This window comes from Carassius gibelio, chromosome A10 (genome assembly GCF_023724105.1).
Source record: "Carassius gibelio isolate Cgi1373 ecotype wild population from Czech Republic chromosome A10, carGib1.2-hapl.c, whole genome shotgun sequence".
Classification (NCBI taxonomy): Eukaryota; Metazoa; Chordata; class Actinopteri; order Cypriniformes; family Cyprinidae; genus Carassius; species Carassius gibelio.
In genome coordinates, this window is record NC_068380.1 from 2404038 (window position 1) to 2420884 (window position 16847).

Sequence of the window (16847 nt, forward strand, 5' to 3'; positions counted from 1 at the left end):
TTAAAAGTTTTTTTGGGGGGGAAATCTTAAATAGTTCTTCTATGCCATTGCTGTGAAGACCTCCTTTTGGAGCCTTTTAGTTTCATAAGTGTAAGATGCATATCATCTGAACACTAGCACTAGTTTTAATTTTAAAAAATGTTTTTGTGGACTACTTTTATTATGCTTTTTTTTATCCTTTTGGACCTGGCTGCTCCAGTCCCCATCCACTTTCATCATACGGAAGAGCAACGTTCTGCTTTTGTGCTCCACAGAAGAAAGAAACTTATACAGGTTTGGACATGATTGTGATTAAATAGAAGAATTTTCATGTTTTACTGAACTATTCCTTTAAGTTTAATATTTTGTCTGTTTTTATTTAAATAATGTGTTTTAGTTCTTTTCCCTATAATCAAATAAGTATGCATGTTCACAAAAGAAGCAATAATTTGGGCTGTTTTTACACGAGATTCCAGTGCAAACAGCGTCGCACAATGTATGTTTTCCATTCACAATGGCTGCCGCAGCTTTTCCCCTTTCTGTACAGAGAGCTTTTTCTATCTAACTCCATTGTCCTAATTGTTACATGGCAATGAATAGTTCTTTTTATCATGCTCCTTTCCATTCTTAAGCTGGCTTTTTACATGGCCTGCTCCATCCCTGCACATTTACCAAAAAATCTATTTAGCCCGAGTCATTTCTTTAACTTGCTGGAGACAGCCACGGCGAGAGATAACTAACGACACTTCTGCCAGCACCTAGGGATTCTTTTATGCCAGCCTCATTTGCATTCTGATTAGTATGCATGAAATTTCTCACTGAACTTTAATACCCTAACTGCTGCATAATACACTTTAATGAGCATAAAAGTGAGCTTGACAATTAAAACTCACATTAATCACTAAATGCTACACTCATGGAAGGGAGGGAAGGTGTTGTTGGGGTGTTGGGGAAGGGCTGAGTGGGTTTTGACGGGCGGCTGATGGTGGGAAGGGGGTGGAGAGAGAGAAAGATGGAGAAGCACCAATGCAATGAAGAACCTGCGATCACTGCATCTCCACAGGCCGAGGAGGAACAGAGCTGAATCCACTTTATCTAAAGGATTTCCAAATTCTAGAATAAAGACTTCTAAGTAATGAATAACTCATCTCTTGATGCACTGCAAATGATGCCCTGAAAAACAGCATACTATATAAAACTACTGACCAATTTTCATTGATTATGAGTATAACATGCTAGTTTACTGCAAAATATTCAGATAAATTATATCAGTTTTATTCACATTTATTCTATTTCCAATAGCCTAACATTTGTATGTTTAGATTTAAAGCTGCAGTAGGTAACTTTTGTTAAAATATATATATATTTTTTTACATATTTGTTAATCCTGTCATTATGCCCTGACAGTAGAATATGAGACAGATAATCTGTGATAAAAAATCAAGCTCCTCTGGCTCCTCCCAGTGTCCTATTGCCATTTGCAGAAACTCCATCGCTCCCGGTAAGAAACAACCAATCAGAGCTGCGGTCCGTAACTTTGTTTGTGTTCAAAATGTAGAAAAATGTATATAATAAGCGAGTACACCATGAATCCATTTTCCAAACCGTGTTTTTGGCTTGTCCTGAATCACTAGGGTGCACCTATAATAAGTGTTTATATTCGGACTATTTTAGATTGCTTCGGGGGTACCGCGGCGGAGTAACCCAGTACCTTTGTGATTCTTCATAGACATAAACAGAGAGAAGTAGTTCCGGCAACAATGTTCTTCCGCAAGACGCTAGCAGTTCTGTTTATTAACCGCTAGAGCGTCAAAAGTTACCAACTGCAGCTTTAAATATAATAGCAAATTCAGTGTGCAAAGAAATTAATTTCAGATTTAAATTAAAATTAAAATTTTTCAATTCCATTTCCACGGTAATGGTGATTCTGTGATTGGTTGATTCTCTCTTCAGGATTATAAGTAATAATTCACTGTTTTTAATAGTAATTTATCCTGGTGGAAAGTGAACTTGTATTTAATGTAATATTTCTTCTATACCTTTTGTTGCTCATATTTTTTGAGAATAAAGACATTTGAATTACATTTGACATAAAAAGCAAAACTCTTTTCTTTCTAAAAGTCTATTAATTTTGGTAACTATATATAATTATATGATTATTTGTATGTTAATATTTTGATATTTTTGTCATTGTGGGATTATACAGGACACATCCCAGCTAACCATTTTTTGTTGCCAGAATGTTCTAGCAACATTGCTTTTTGGTTATAAAATACAACCTAAAAATTAAAGCTGCAAGCAGCGATGAACGGGCCCTCGCACCCGGGCTCACCGGCAGCGAGTGGCTTTAGTTAATAGGTGAACGGTGAGAAATATGCGTTTAAACTCATAAATATAAGTAGAATATATCAATGTTTATTCCATATATGTGCCAATCTTCCTGTTGCCAGCAGGTGGCGCTATCATTATAATGGAATATTGGCCTTCAGATGTGTTCAGGGCAGGACTTTTATCGAACATGTGAGGTTTGGGGAGGATTGAACATTTTATGCCTGAGTTACAACAACTTCTCTTGCTGTGGCGAGACATCAAAATTTGTCATGGCTCCATGTACACGCCCTTTAACAAAAACTCAAGATCTCCACAAGTTAACATTGCACAGGCCTTTAGATTAGACTGAATACAAAAAATACTTTAATCTCAAAAAAATTCTAGGAGTAGTTTGTCGCAGCGTAAAACATGTCACTTCCTGTTGCCAGCAGGTGGCGCTATGACTATAACTGAAAATGGGCATGTAGATCTGTTAAGGGCAGAAGTCTTATCTAACATGTGAAGTTTGGGGCAGATTGGACATTGTATGTCTGAGTTACAGCAACGTCCTTTTTCATGGCGAAACATCGAAATTTGGCAGGCCGCCATGGACACGCCCTTTAACGAAACCTCAAGATCTTCGCAATTTAACATCACAAAGGCCTTTAGATTACATTGAAGAAGTTTGGTGTTGATCTGAATAAATCTCTAGGAGGAGTTCGTTAAAGTACAACCCCTGAAAATGGCAAAAACAACACCAATTTTGAAGGGAAAATTCTAAATAACCGACTTCCTGTTGGGATCCGGATTTCGTACCAAGAGTCTTTTTTGTAGGTATTGGAGTGTTACATGTGTGTACCAATTTTTGTACATGTACGTGAAACATAGCTCGAGGCGCACTCCATTTAAAGTGTATAGGTGGCGCTATCGAGCCATTCTGCCACACCCGGTGGAATATTGGCCTGCAGATCTGTTCAGGCCAGGACTCTTATCACACATGTGAAGTTTGGGGAAGATCGGACATTTTATGCCTGAGTTATAACATCTTTTATTCCCATGGCGAGACATCGAACTTCGTCGCGGCGCCATGAACAAGCCTTTTAACGAAAATTCAAGATCTTCACAACTGAACATGGCACAGGCCTTTAGATTAGACTGACCACAAAAAAGACATTGATGTCATAAAATTTCTAGGAGTAGTTCGTCGCAGCGTAAAATATGTCACTTCCTGTTGCCAATAGGTGGCGCTATGACTATAACTGAATATGGGCATGTCAATCTGTTCAGGTTCGGAGTCTCATCAAACATGTGATGTTTGGGGCAGATTGGACATTGTATGTGTGAGTTATAGCAACTTCATTTTTCATGGCGAATCATCGAAATTCGCCAGGCCGCCACGGACACGCCCTTCAACGAAAACTCAAGATCTTCGCAATTTAACATCGCAAAGGCCTTTAGATTAGGCATACCAAATTTGGTGTTGATTTGAAGAAATCTCTAGGAGGAGTTCGTTAAAATACAACACATGGAAATGACCAAAATTACACAAAAAATGCTCATAATATTAAAAATAACCGACTTCCTGTTGGGTTTAGAATTTCGCTCCAAGAGTCTTTTTTGTAGGTATTGGTGTGTTACATATGTGTGCCAATTTTCGTGCATGTACGTGAAACATAGCTTGAAGGCTGTTGATTTTCTTGGTATAGGTGGCGCTGTCGAGCCATTTTGCCACACCCTCTTCTGAATCCGATATCACACGAAAATTTTCACCAGGTTTGACGCGTGTGCAAAGTTTCATGACTTTTTGAGCATGTTAAAGCCCTCAAAAATGCGATTCATTCGGGAGAAGAAGAAGAAGAAGAATAATAATAATAATTAAAGCTGCAAGCAGCGATGAACGGGCCCTCGCACCCGGGCTCACCGCCATCGTGTGGCTTTAGTAAAAAGGTGAAAGTTGAGAAATATGCATTTAATGTCCTAAATATAAGTGGAATATATCAAAGTATATCCCATATATGTGCCAATCTTACCGTTGCCAGCAGGTGGCGCTATCATTATAATGGAATATTGGCCTTCAGATGTGTTCAGGCCAGGACTCTTATCGAACATGTGAAGTTTGGGGAAGACTGAACATTTTATACTTGAGTTACAACAACTTCTCTTGCTGTGGCAAGATATCAAATTTTGTCATGGCGCCATGGAAACGCCCTTTAACAAAAACTCAAGATCTCCAAAAGTTAACATTGCACAGGCATTTAGATTAGACTGACCACAAAATATATGTTAATCTCAAAAAATAATATGAGTAGTTTGTCGCAGCGTAAAACATGTCACTTCCTGTTGCCAATAGGTGGCGCTATGACTATAACTGAATGTGGGCATGTAGATCTGTTAAGGGCAGAAGTTTTATCTAACATGTGAAGTTTGGGGCAGATTGGACATTGTATGTCTGAGTTACAGCAACTTCCTTTTTCATGGCGAAACATCGAAATTTGTCAGGCCACCATGGACACGCCCTTTAACGAAATCTAAAGATCTTCGCAATTTTACATCGCAAAGGGCTTAAGATTACACTGACCAGGTTTGGTGTTGATCTGAATAAATCTCTAGGAGGAGTTCGTTAAAGTACAACCCCTGAAAATGGCAAAAACAACGCCAGTTTTGCAGAGAAAATTCTAAATAACTGACTTCCTGTTGAGATTCGGATTTCGTACCAAGAGACTTTTTTGTAGGTATTGGTGTGTTACATGTGTATACCGATTTTTGTACATGTACGTGAAACATAGCTCGAGGCGCACTCTGTTGAAAGTGTATAGGTGGCGCTATCGAGCCATTTTGCCACACCTGATGGAATTTTGGCCTTCAGATGTGTTCAGGCCAGGACTCTTATCACACATGTGAAGTTTGGGGAAGATCGGACATTTTATGCCTGAGTTATAACATCTTTTATTCCCATGGCGAGATATCGAACTTCGTGACAGCGCCATGGACACGCCTTTTAACAAAAACTCAAGATCTTCACAACTTAACATCGCACAGGCCTTTAGATTAGACTGACCACAAAAAATACATTGATGTCATAAAATTTCTAGGAGTAGTTCATCGCAGTGTAAAATATGTCACTTCCTGTTGCCAATAGGTGGCGCTATGACTATAACTGAATATGGGCATATCAATCTGTTCAGGTCAGGAGTCTCATCAAACATGTGAAGTTTGGGGCAGATTGGTCATTGTATGTCTGAGTTATAGCAACTTCCTGTTTCATGGCGAATCATCGAAATTCGTCAGGCCACCACGGACACGCCCATTAATGAAAACTCAAAAGCTTCGCAATTTAACATCGCAAAGGCCTTCAGATTAGGCATACCAAATTTGGTGTTGATCTGAATGAATCTCTAGGAGGAGTTCGTTAAAATACAACGCATGGAAATGACAAAAATGACACAAAATTTGCTCATAATATTAGTAATAACCGACTTCCTGTTGGGTTTCGGATTTTGCTCCAAGATACTTTTTTGTAGGTATTGGAGAGTTACATGTGTATACCGATTTTCATACATGTACATGAAACGTAGCTCGAGGCGCACACCGTTGAACGTGTATAGGTGGCGCTGTTGAGCCATTTTGCCACACCCACTTCTGAAACCCATATCAGACGTAAATTTTCGCCAGTTCTGAGGTGTGTGCAAAGTTTCATGACTTTTCGAGCAGGTTTAGGCCCTCAAAAATGCGATTCATTTTGGAGAAGAAGAATAATAATAATAATAATAATAATAATAATAATAATAATAATAATAATAATAAACGGAGCAATTCCAAGAGGGTCCTCACACCATCGGTGCTCGGGCCCTAATTAAAGCTGCAAGCAGCGATGAACGGGCCCTCGCACCCGGGCTCACCGGCAGCGAGTGGCTTTAGTTAATAGGTGAACGGTGAGAAATATGCGTTTAAACTCATAAATATAAGTAGAATATATCAATGTTTATTCCATATATGTGCCAATCTTCCTGTTGCCAGCAGGTGGCGCTATCATTATAATGGAATATTGGCCTTCAGATGTGTTCAGGGCAGGACTTTTATCGAACATGTGAGGTTTGGGGAGGATTGGACACTTTATGCCTGAGTTACAACAACATCCTATTTCATGGCGAAACAATGAAATTTGTCAGGCCGCCATGGACACGCCCTTTAACGAAACCTCAAGATCTTCGCAATTTAAGATCGCAAAAGGATTTAGATTACACGGACCAAGTTTGGTGTTGATCTGAATAAATATCTAGGAGGAGTTCGTTAAAGTACAACCCCTGAAAATGGCCAAAACAACAGCAATTTTGAAGGGAAAATTCAAAATAACTGACTTCCTGTTGGGATTCGGACTTCGTACCAAGAGACTTTTTCGTAGATATTGGTGTGTTACATGTGTGTACCGATTCTTGTACATGTACGTGAAACATAGCTCAAGGCGCACTCCGTTTAAAGTGTAAACGCACTCCGTTGAAAGTGTATAGGTGGTGCTATTGAGCCATTTTGCCACACTCGATGGAATATTGGCCTTCAGATCTGTTCAGGCCAGGACCCTTATCACACAAGTGAAGTTTGGGCAAGATCGGACATTTTATGCCTGAGTTATAACATCTTTTATTCCCATGGCGAGACATTGAACTTCATCACGGCGCCATGGACACACCTTTTAACAAAAACTCAAGATCTTCACAACTAAACATCACACAGGTCTTTAGATTAGACTGACCACAAAAAAGACATTGATATCATAAAATTTCTAGGAGTAGTTTGTCGCAGTGTAAAATATGTAACTTCCTGTTGCCAATAGGTGGCACTATTACTATAACTGAATATTGGCATGTAGATCTGTTCAGGTCAAGAGTCTTATCCAACATGTGAAGTTTGGGGCAGATTGGACATTGTATGTCTGAGTTACAGCAACTTCCTTTTTCATGGCGAAACATCGAAATTTTTCAGGCCGCCATGGACCCGCCCTTTAACGAAACCTCAAGTCCTTCGCAATTTATTATCGCAAAGGGCTTTAGATTACACTGACCAAGTTTGATGTTGATCTGAATAAATCTCTAGGAGGAGTTCGTTAAAGTACAACCCCTGAAAATGGCAAAAACAACAGCAATTTTGAAGGGAAAATTCAAAATAACCGACTTCCTGTTGGGATCCGGATTTCGTACCAAGAGACTTTTTTGTAGGTATTGGAGTGTTACATGTGTGTACCAATATTTGTACATGTACGTGAAACATAGCTCGAGGCGCACTCCGTTGAAAGTGTATAGGTGGCGCTATAGAGCCATTTTGCCACACCCGGTGGAATATTGGCCTGAAGATCTGTTCAGGCCAGGACTCTTATCACACATGTGAAGTTTGGGGAAGATCGGACATCTTATGCCTGAGTTATAACATCTTTTATTCGCATGGCGAGACATCGAACTTCGTCGCGGCGCCATGAACAAGCCTTTTAACGAAAACTCAAGATCTTCACAACTGAACATCGCACAGGCCTTTAGATTAGATTGACCACAAAAAAGACATTGATGTCATAAAATTTCTAGGAGTAGTTCGTCGCAGCATAAAATATGTCACTTCCTGTTGCCAATAGGTGGCGCTATGACTATAACTGAATATGGGCATGTCAATCTGTTCAGGTTCGGAGTCTCATCAAACATGTGAAGTTTGGGGCAGATTGGTCATTGTATGTGTGAGTTATAGCAACTTCATTTTTCATGGCGAATCATCGAAATTCGCCAGGCCGCCACGGACACGCCCTTCAACGAAAAGTCAGGATCTTCGCAATTTTACATCGCAAAGGCCTTTAGATTAGGCATACCAAATTTGGTGTTGATTTGAAGAACTCTCTAGGAGGAGTTCGTTAAAATACAACACATGGAAATGACCAAAATTACACAAAATATGCTCATAATATTAAAAATAACCGACTTCCTGTTGGGTTTAGAATTTCGCTCCAAGAGTCTTTTTTGTAGGTATTGGTGTGTTACATATGTGTGCCAATTTTCGTGCATGTACGTGAAACATAGCTGGAAGGCTGTTGATTTTCTTGGTATAGGTGGCGCTGTCGAGCCATTTTGCCACACCCTCTTCTGAATCCTATATCAGACGAAAATTTTCACCAGGTTTGACGAGTGTGCAAAGTTTCATGACTTTTTGAGCATGTTAAAGCCCTCAAAAATGCGATTCATTCGGGAGAAGAAGAAGAAGAAGAATAATAATAATAAAAAACAAAGCAGATACAAGAGGGTCCTCGCACCTCGGTGCTCGGGCCCTAATAATTAAAGCTGCAAGCAGCGATGAACGGGCCCTCGCACCCGGGCTCACCGCCAGCGAGTGGCTTTATTAATTAGGTGAACGGTGAGAAATATGCATTTAAACTCATAAATATAAGTGGAATATATCAAAGTTTACTCCATATCTGTGCCAATCTTCCTGTTGCCAGCAGGTGGTGCTCTCATTATAATGGAATATTGGCCTTCAAATGTGTTTAGGACAGGATTCTTATCGAACATGTGAAGTTTGGGGAAGATCAAACAAATTATGCCTGAGTTCCAACAACTTCTCTTATTGGCGAGACATCAAAATTTGTCATGGCGCCATGGACACGCCCTTTAACAAAAACTCAAGATCTCCACAAGTTAACATTGCACAGGCCTTTAGATTAGACTGACTACAAAAAATACTTTAATCTCAAAAAAATTCTAGGAGTAGTTTGTCGCAGCCTAAAACATGTCACTTCCTGTTGCCAGCAGGTGGCGCTATGACTATAACTGAAAATGGGCATGTAGATCTGTTAAGGGCAGAAGTCTTATCTAACATGTGAAGTTTGGGGCAGATTGGACATTGTATGTCTGAGTTACAGCAACTTCATTTTTCACGGCGAAACGTCGAAATTTGTCAGGCCACCATGGACACTCCCTTTAACGAAACCTCAAAATCTTCACCATTTAACATCTCAAAGGCCTTAAGATTTAACTGACCAAGTTTGGTGTTGATCTGAATAAATCTCTAGGAGGAGTTTGCTAAAGTACAACCCCTGAAAATGGCAAAAACAACGCCAATTGTGCAAAGAAAATTCTAAATAACTGACTTCCTGTTGGGATTCGGATTTTGTACCAAGAGACTTTTTCGTAGATATTGGTGTGTTACATGTGTGTACCGATTTTTGTACATGTACATGAAACATAGCTCGAGACGCACTCCGTTGAAAGTGAATACGCACTCCGTTGAAAGTGTATAGGTGGCGCTATCGAGCCATTTTGCCACACCCGATGGAATATCGGCCTTCAGATCTGTTCAGGCCAGGACCCTCATCACACATGTGAAGTCTGATCAAGATCGGACATTTTATGCCTGAGTTATAACATCTTTTATTCCCATGGCGAGACATCGAACTTCGTCACGGCACCATGGACACGCCTTTTAACAAAAACTCAAGATCTTCACAACTAAACATCACACAGGTCTTTAGATTAGACTGAACACAAAAAAAGACATTGATGTCATCAAATTTCTAGGAGTAGTTTGTCACAGTGTAAAATATGTCACTTCCTGTTGCCAATAGGTGGCGCTATGACTATAACTGAATATGGGCATGTAGATCTGTTCAGGTCAAGAGTCTCATCCAACATGTGAAGTTTGGGGCAGATTGGACATTGTATGTTTGAGTTACAGCAACTTCCTTTTTCATGGCGAAACATCGAAATTTGTCAGGCCGCCATGGACACGCCCTTTAACGAAACCTCAAGTCCTTCGCAATTTAACATCGCAAATGGCTTTAGATTACACTGATCAAGTTTGGTGTTGATCTGAATAAATCTCTAGGAGGAGTTCGTTAAAATACAACCCCTGAAAATGGCAAAAACAACACCAATTTTGAAGGGAAAATTCAAAATAACCGACTTCCTGTTGTGATCCGGATTTCGTACCAAGAGACTTTTTTGTAGGTATTGGAGTGTTACATGCGTGTACCAATTTTTGTACATGTACGTGAAACATAGCTCGAGGCGCACTCCGTTGAAAGTGTATAGGTGGCGCTATAGAGCCATTCTGCCACACCCGGTGGAATATTGGCCTGCAGATCTGTTCAGGCCAGGACTCTTATCACACATGTGAAGTTTGGGGAAGATCGGACATTTTATCCCTGAGTTATAACATCTTTTATTCCCATGGCGAGACATCGAACTTCGTCGCAGCGCCATGAACACGCCTTTTAACGAAAACTCAAGATCTTCACAACTGAACATCGCACAGGCCTTTAGATTAGACTGACCACAAAAAAGACATTGATGTCATAAAATTTCTAGGAGTAGTTCGTCACAGCGTAAAATATGTCACTTCCTGTTGCCAATAGGTGGCGCTATGACTATAACTGAATATGGGCATGTCAATCTGTTCAGGTTCAGAGTCTCATCAAACATGTGAAGTTTGGGGCAGATTGGAAATTGTATGTCTGAGTTATAGCAACTTCATTTTTCATGGCGAATCATCGAAATTCGCCAGGCCGCCACGGACACGCCCTTCAACGAAAACTCAAGATCTTCGCAATTTAACATCGCAAAGGCCTTTAGATTAGGCATACCAAATTTGGTGTTGATTTGAAGAAATCTCTAGGAGGAGTTCGTTAAAATACAACATATGGAAATGACCAAAATTACACAAAATTTGCTCATAATATTACAAATAACTGACTTCCTGTTGGTTTTAGAATTTTGCTCCAAGAGTCTTTTTTGTAGGTATTGGTGTGTTACATATGTGTGCCAATTTTCGTGCATGTACGTGAAACATAGCTCGAAGGCTGTTGATTTTCTTCGTATAGGTGGCGCTGTCGAGCCATTTTGCCACACCCTCTTCTGAATCCTATATCAGACGAAAATTTTCACCTGGTTTTACATGTGTGCAAAGTTTCATGACTTTTTGAGCATGTTAAAGCCCTCAAAAATGCGATTCATTCGGGAGAAGAAGAAGAAGAAGAAGAATAATAATAATTAAAGCTGCAAGCAGCGATGAACGGGCCCTCGCACCCGGGCTCACCGGCAGCGAGTGGCTTTAGTTAATAGGTGAACGGTGAGAAATATGCGTTTAAACTCATAAATATAAGTAGAATATATCAATGTTTATTCCATATATGTGCCAATCTTCCTGTTGCCAGCAGGTGGCGCTATCATTATAATGGAATATTGGCCTTCAGATGTGTTCAGGGCAGGACTTTTATCGAACATGTGAGGTTTGGGGAGGATTGGACATTTTATGCCTGAGTTACAACAACATCCTATTTCATGGCGAAACAATGAAATTTGTCAGGCCGCCATGGACACGCCCTTTAACGAAACCTCAAGATCTTCGCAATTTAAGATCGCAAAAGGCTTTAGATTACACTGACCAAGTTTGGTGTTGATCTGAATAAATATCTAGGAGGAGTTCGTTAAAGTACAACCCCTGAAAATGGCCAAAACAACACTAATTTTGCATAGAAAATTCCAAATAACTGACTTCCTGTTGGGATTCGGACTTCGTACCAAGATACTTTTTCGTAGATATTGGTGTGTTACATGTGTGTACCGATTTTTGTACATGTAGGTGAAACATAGCTCAAGGCGCACTCCGTTTAAAGTGTATACGCACTCCGTTGAAAGTGTATAGGTGGCGCTATTGAGCCATTTTGCCACACTCGATGGAATATTGGCCTTCAGATCTGTCCAGGCCAGGACCCTTATCACACAAGTGAAGTTTGGGCAAGATCGGACATTTTATGCCTGAGTTATAACATCTTTTATTCCCATGGCGAGACATTGAACTTCATCACGGCGCCATGGACACACCTTTTAACAAAAACTCAAGATCTTCACAACTAAACATCACACAGGTCTTTAGATTAGACTGACCACAAAAAAGACATTGATGTCATAAAATTTCAAGGAGTAGTTTGTCGCAGTGTAAAATATGTAACTTCCTGTTGCCAATAGGTGGCGCTATGACTATAACTGAATATTGGCATGTAGATCTGTTCAGGTCAAGAGTCTTATCCAACATGTGAAGTTTGGGGCAGATTGGACATTGTATGTCTGAGTTACAGCAACTTCCTTTTTCATGGCGAAACATCGAAATTTGTCAGGCCGCCATGGACCCGCCCTTTAACGAAACCTCAAGTCCTTCGCAATTTATTATCGCAAAGGGCTTTAGATTACACTGACCAAGTTTGGTGTTGATCTGAATAAATGTCTAGGAGGAGTTCGTTAAAGTACAACCCCTGAAAATGGCAAAAACAACAGCAATTTTGAAGGGAAAATTCAAAATAACCGACTTCCTGTTGGGATCCGGATTTCGTACCAAGAGACTTTTTTGTAGGTATTGGAGTGTTACATGTGTGTACCAATTTTTGTACATGTACGTGAAACATAGCTCGAGGCGCACTCCGTTGAAAGTGTATAGGTGGCGCTATAGAGCCATTCTGCCACACCCGGTGGAATATTGGCCTGAAGATCTGTTCAGGCCAGGACTCTTATCACACATGTGAAGTTTGGGGAAGATCGGACATCTTATGCCTGAGTTATAACATCTTTTATTCGCATGGCGAGACATCGAACTTCGTCGCGGCGCCATGAACAAGCCTTTTAACGAAAACTCAAGATCTTCACAACTGAACATCGCACAGGCCTTTAGATTAGACTGACCACAATAAAGACATTGATGTCATAAAATTTCTAGGAGTAGTTCGTCGCAGCGTAAAATATGTCACTTCCTGTTGCCAATAGGTGGCGCTATGACTATAACTGAATATGGGCATGTCAATCTGTTCAGGTTCGGAGTCTCATCAAACATGTGAAGTTTGGGGCAGATTGGTCATTGTATGTGTGAGTTATAGCAACTTCATTTTTCATGGCGAATCATCGAAATTCGCCAGGCCGCCACGGACACGCCCTTCAACGAAAAGTCAGGATCTTCGCAATTTAACATCGCAAAGGCCTTTAGATTAGGCATACCAAATTTGGTGTTGATTTGAAGAACTCTCTAGGAGGAGTTCGTTAAAATACAACACATGGAAATGACCAAAATTACACAAAATATGCTCATAATATTAAAAATAACCGACTTCCTGTTGGGTTTAGAATTTCGCTCCAAGAGTCTTTTTTGTAGGTATTGGTGTGTTACATATGTGTGCCAATTTTCGTGCATGTACGTGAAACATAGCTGGAAGGCTGTTGATTTTCTTGGTATAGGTGGCGCTGTCGAGCCATTTTGCCACACCCTCTTCTGAATCCTATATCAGACGAAAATTTTCACCAGGTTTGACGAGTGTGCAAAGTTTCATGACTTTTTGAGCATGTTAAAGCCCTCAAAAATGCGATTCATTCGGGAGAAGAAGAAGAAGAAGAAGAATAATAATAATAAAAAACAAAGCAGATACAAGAGGGTCCTCGCACCTCGGTGCTCGGGCCCTAATTAAAGCTGCAAGCAGCGATGAACGGGCCCTCGCACCCGGGCTCACCGCCATCGTGTTGCTTTAGTAAAAAGGTGAACGTTGAGAAATATGCATTTAATGTCCTAAATATAAGTGGAATATATCAAAGTATATCCCATATATGTGCCAATCTTACCGTTGCCAGCAGGTGGCGCTATCATTATAATGGAATATTGGCCTTCAGATGTGTTCAGGCCAGGACTCTTATCGAACATGTGAAGTTTGGGGAAGATTGAACATTTTATGCTTGAGTTACAACAACTTCTCTTGCTGTGGCAAGACATCAAATTTTGTCATGGCGCCATGGAAACGCCCTTTAACAAAAACTCAAGATCTCCAAAAGTTAACATTGCACAGGCCTTTAGATTAGACTGACCACAAAATGTATGTTAATCTCAAAAAAATTATAGGAGTAGTTTTTCACAGCGTAAAACATGTCACTTCCTGTTGCCAATAGGTGGCGCTATGACTATAACTGAATGTGGGCATGTAGATCTGTTAAGGGCAGAAGTTTTATCTAACATTTGAAGTTTGGGGCAGATTGGACATTGTATGTCTGAGTTACAGCAACTTCCTTTTTCATGGCGAAACATCGAAATTTGTCAGGCCGCTATGGACACGCCCTTTAACAAAATCTAAAGATCTTCGCAATTTAACATCACAAAGGGCTTAAGATTACACTGACCAGGTTTGGTGTTGATCTGAATAAATCTCTAGGAGGAGTTCGTTAAAGTACAACCCCTGAAAATGGCAAAAACAACGCCAATTTTGCAGAGAAAATTCTAAATAACCGACTTCCTGTTGGGATTCGGATTTCGTGCCAAGAGACTTTTTTGTAGGTATTGGTGTGTTACATGTGTATACCGATTTTTGTACATGTACGTGAAATATAGCTCGAGGCACACTCTGTTGAAAGTGTATAGGTGGCGCTATCGAGCCATTTTGCCACACCTGATGGAATGTTGGCCTTCAGATGTGTTCAGGCCAGGACTCTTATCACACATGTGCAGTTTGGGGAAGATCGGACATTTTATGCCTGAGTTATAACATCTTTTATTCCTATGGCGAGACATTGAACTTCGTGACGGCGCCATGGACACGCCTTTTAATGAAAACTCAAGATCTTCACAACTTAACATCGCACAGGCCTTTATATTAGACTGACCACAAAAAATACATTGATGTCATAAAATTTCTAGGAGTAGTTCATCGCAGTGTAAAATATGACACTTCCTGTTGCCAGTAGGTGGCGCTATGACTATAACTGAATATGGGCATGTCAATCTGTTCAGGTCAGGAGTCTCATCAAACATGTGAAGTTTGGGGCAGATTGGACATTGTATGTCTGAGTTATAGCAACTTCCTGTTTCATGGCGAATCATCGAAATTCGCCAGGCCGCCACTGACACGCCCTTCAACGAAAACTCAAAAGCTTCGCAATTTAACATCGCAAAGGCCTTCAGATTAGGCATACCAAATTTGGTGTTGATCTGAATGAATCTCTAGGAGGAGTTCGTTAAAATACAACGCATGGAAATGACAAAAATGACACAAAATTTGCTCATAATATTAGTAATAACCGACTTCCTGTTGGGTTTCGGATTTTGCTCCAAGAGACTTTTTTGTAGGTATTGGAGAGTTACATGTGTATACCGATTTTCATACATGTACATGAAACGTAGCTCGAGGCGCACACCGTTGAACGTGTATAGGTGGCGCTGTTGAGTCATTTTGCCACACCCACTTCTGAAACCCATATCAGACGTAAATTTTCGCCAGTTCTGAGGTGTGTGCAAAGTTTCATGACTTTTCGAGCATGTTTAGGCCCTCAAAAATGCGATTCATTTTGGAGAAGAAGAATAATAATAATAATTAAAGCTGCAAGCAGCGATGAACGGGCCCTCGCACCCGGGCTCACCGCCATCGTGTTGCTTTAGTAAAAAGGTGAACGTTGAGAAATATGCATTTAATGTCCTTAATATAAGTGGAATATATCAAAGTATATCCCACATATGTGCCAATCTTACCGTTGCCAGCAGGTGGCGCTATCATTATAATGGAATATTGGCCTTTAGATGTGTTCAGGCCAGGACTCTTATCAAACATTTGAAGTTTGGGGAAGATTGAACATTTTATGCTTGAGTTACAACAACTTCTCTTGCTGTGGCAAGACATCAAATTTTGTCATGGCGCCATGGAAACGCGCTTTAACAAAAACTCAAGATCTCCAAAAGTTAACATTGCACAGGCCTTTAGATTAGACTGACCACAAAATATATGTTAATCTCAAAAAAATTATAGGAGTAGTTTTTCGCAGCGTAAAACATGTCACTTCCTGTTGCCAATAGGTGGCGCTATGACTATAACTGAATGTGGGCATGTAGATCTGTTAAGGGCAGACGTTTTATCTAACATGTGAAGTTTGGGGCAGATTGGACATTGTATGTCTGAGTTAAAGCAACTTCCTTTTTCATGGCGAAACATCGAAATTTGTCAGGCCACCATGGACACGCCCTTTAACGAAATCTAAAGATCTTCGCAATTTAACATCGCAAAGGGCTTAAGATTACACTGACCAGGTTTGGTGTTGATGTGAATAAATCTCTAGGAGGAGTTCGTTAAAGTACAACCCCTGAAAATGGCAAAAACAACGCCAATTTTGCAGAGAAAATTCTAAATAACCGACTTCCTGTTGGGATTCGGATTTCGTACCAAGAGACTTTTTTGTAGGTATTGGTGTGTTACATGTGTATACCGATTTTTGTACATGTACGTGAAACATAGCTCGAGGCGCACTCTGTTGAAAGTGTATAGGTGGCGCTATCGAGCCATTTTGCCACACCTGATGGAATTTTGGCCTTCAGATGTGTTCAGGCCAGGACTCTTATCACACATGTGAAGTTTGGGGAAGATCAGACATTTTATGCCTGAGTTATAACATCTTTTATTCCCATGGCGAGACATCGAACTTCGTGACGGCGCCATGGACACGCCTTTTAACGAAAACTCAAGATCTTCACAATTCAACATCGCACAGGCCTTTAGATTAGACTGACCACAAAAAAAA

The 16847-nt window shown here is 40.3% G+C and overlaps 1 long non-coding RNA gene across 1 annotated transcript; it reads left to right on the forward strand.

The window, feature by feature from the left end:
- The first annotated feature begins 3240 nt into the window (after nucleotides 1–3240).
- Nucleotides 3241–12017, forward strand: LOC128020818 (uncharacterized). Its single transcript, XR_008185403.1, has 3 exons — nucleotides 3241–3576; nucleotides 5475–6734; nucleotides 11899–12017. It is a non-coding gene; the product is annotated as an uncharacterized LOC128020818 (long non-coding RNA).
- Nucleotides 12018–16847: the final 4830 nt, after the last annotated feature.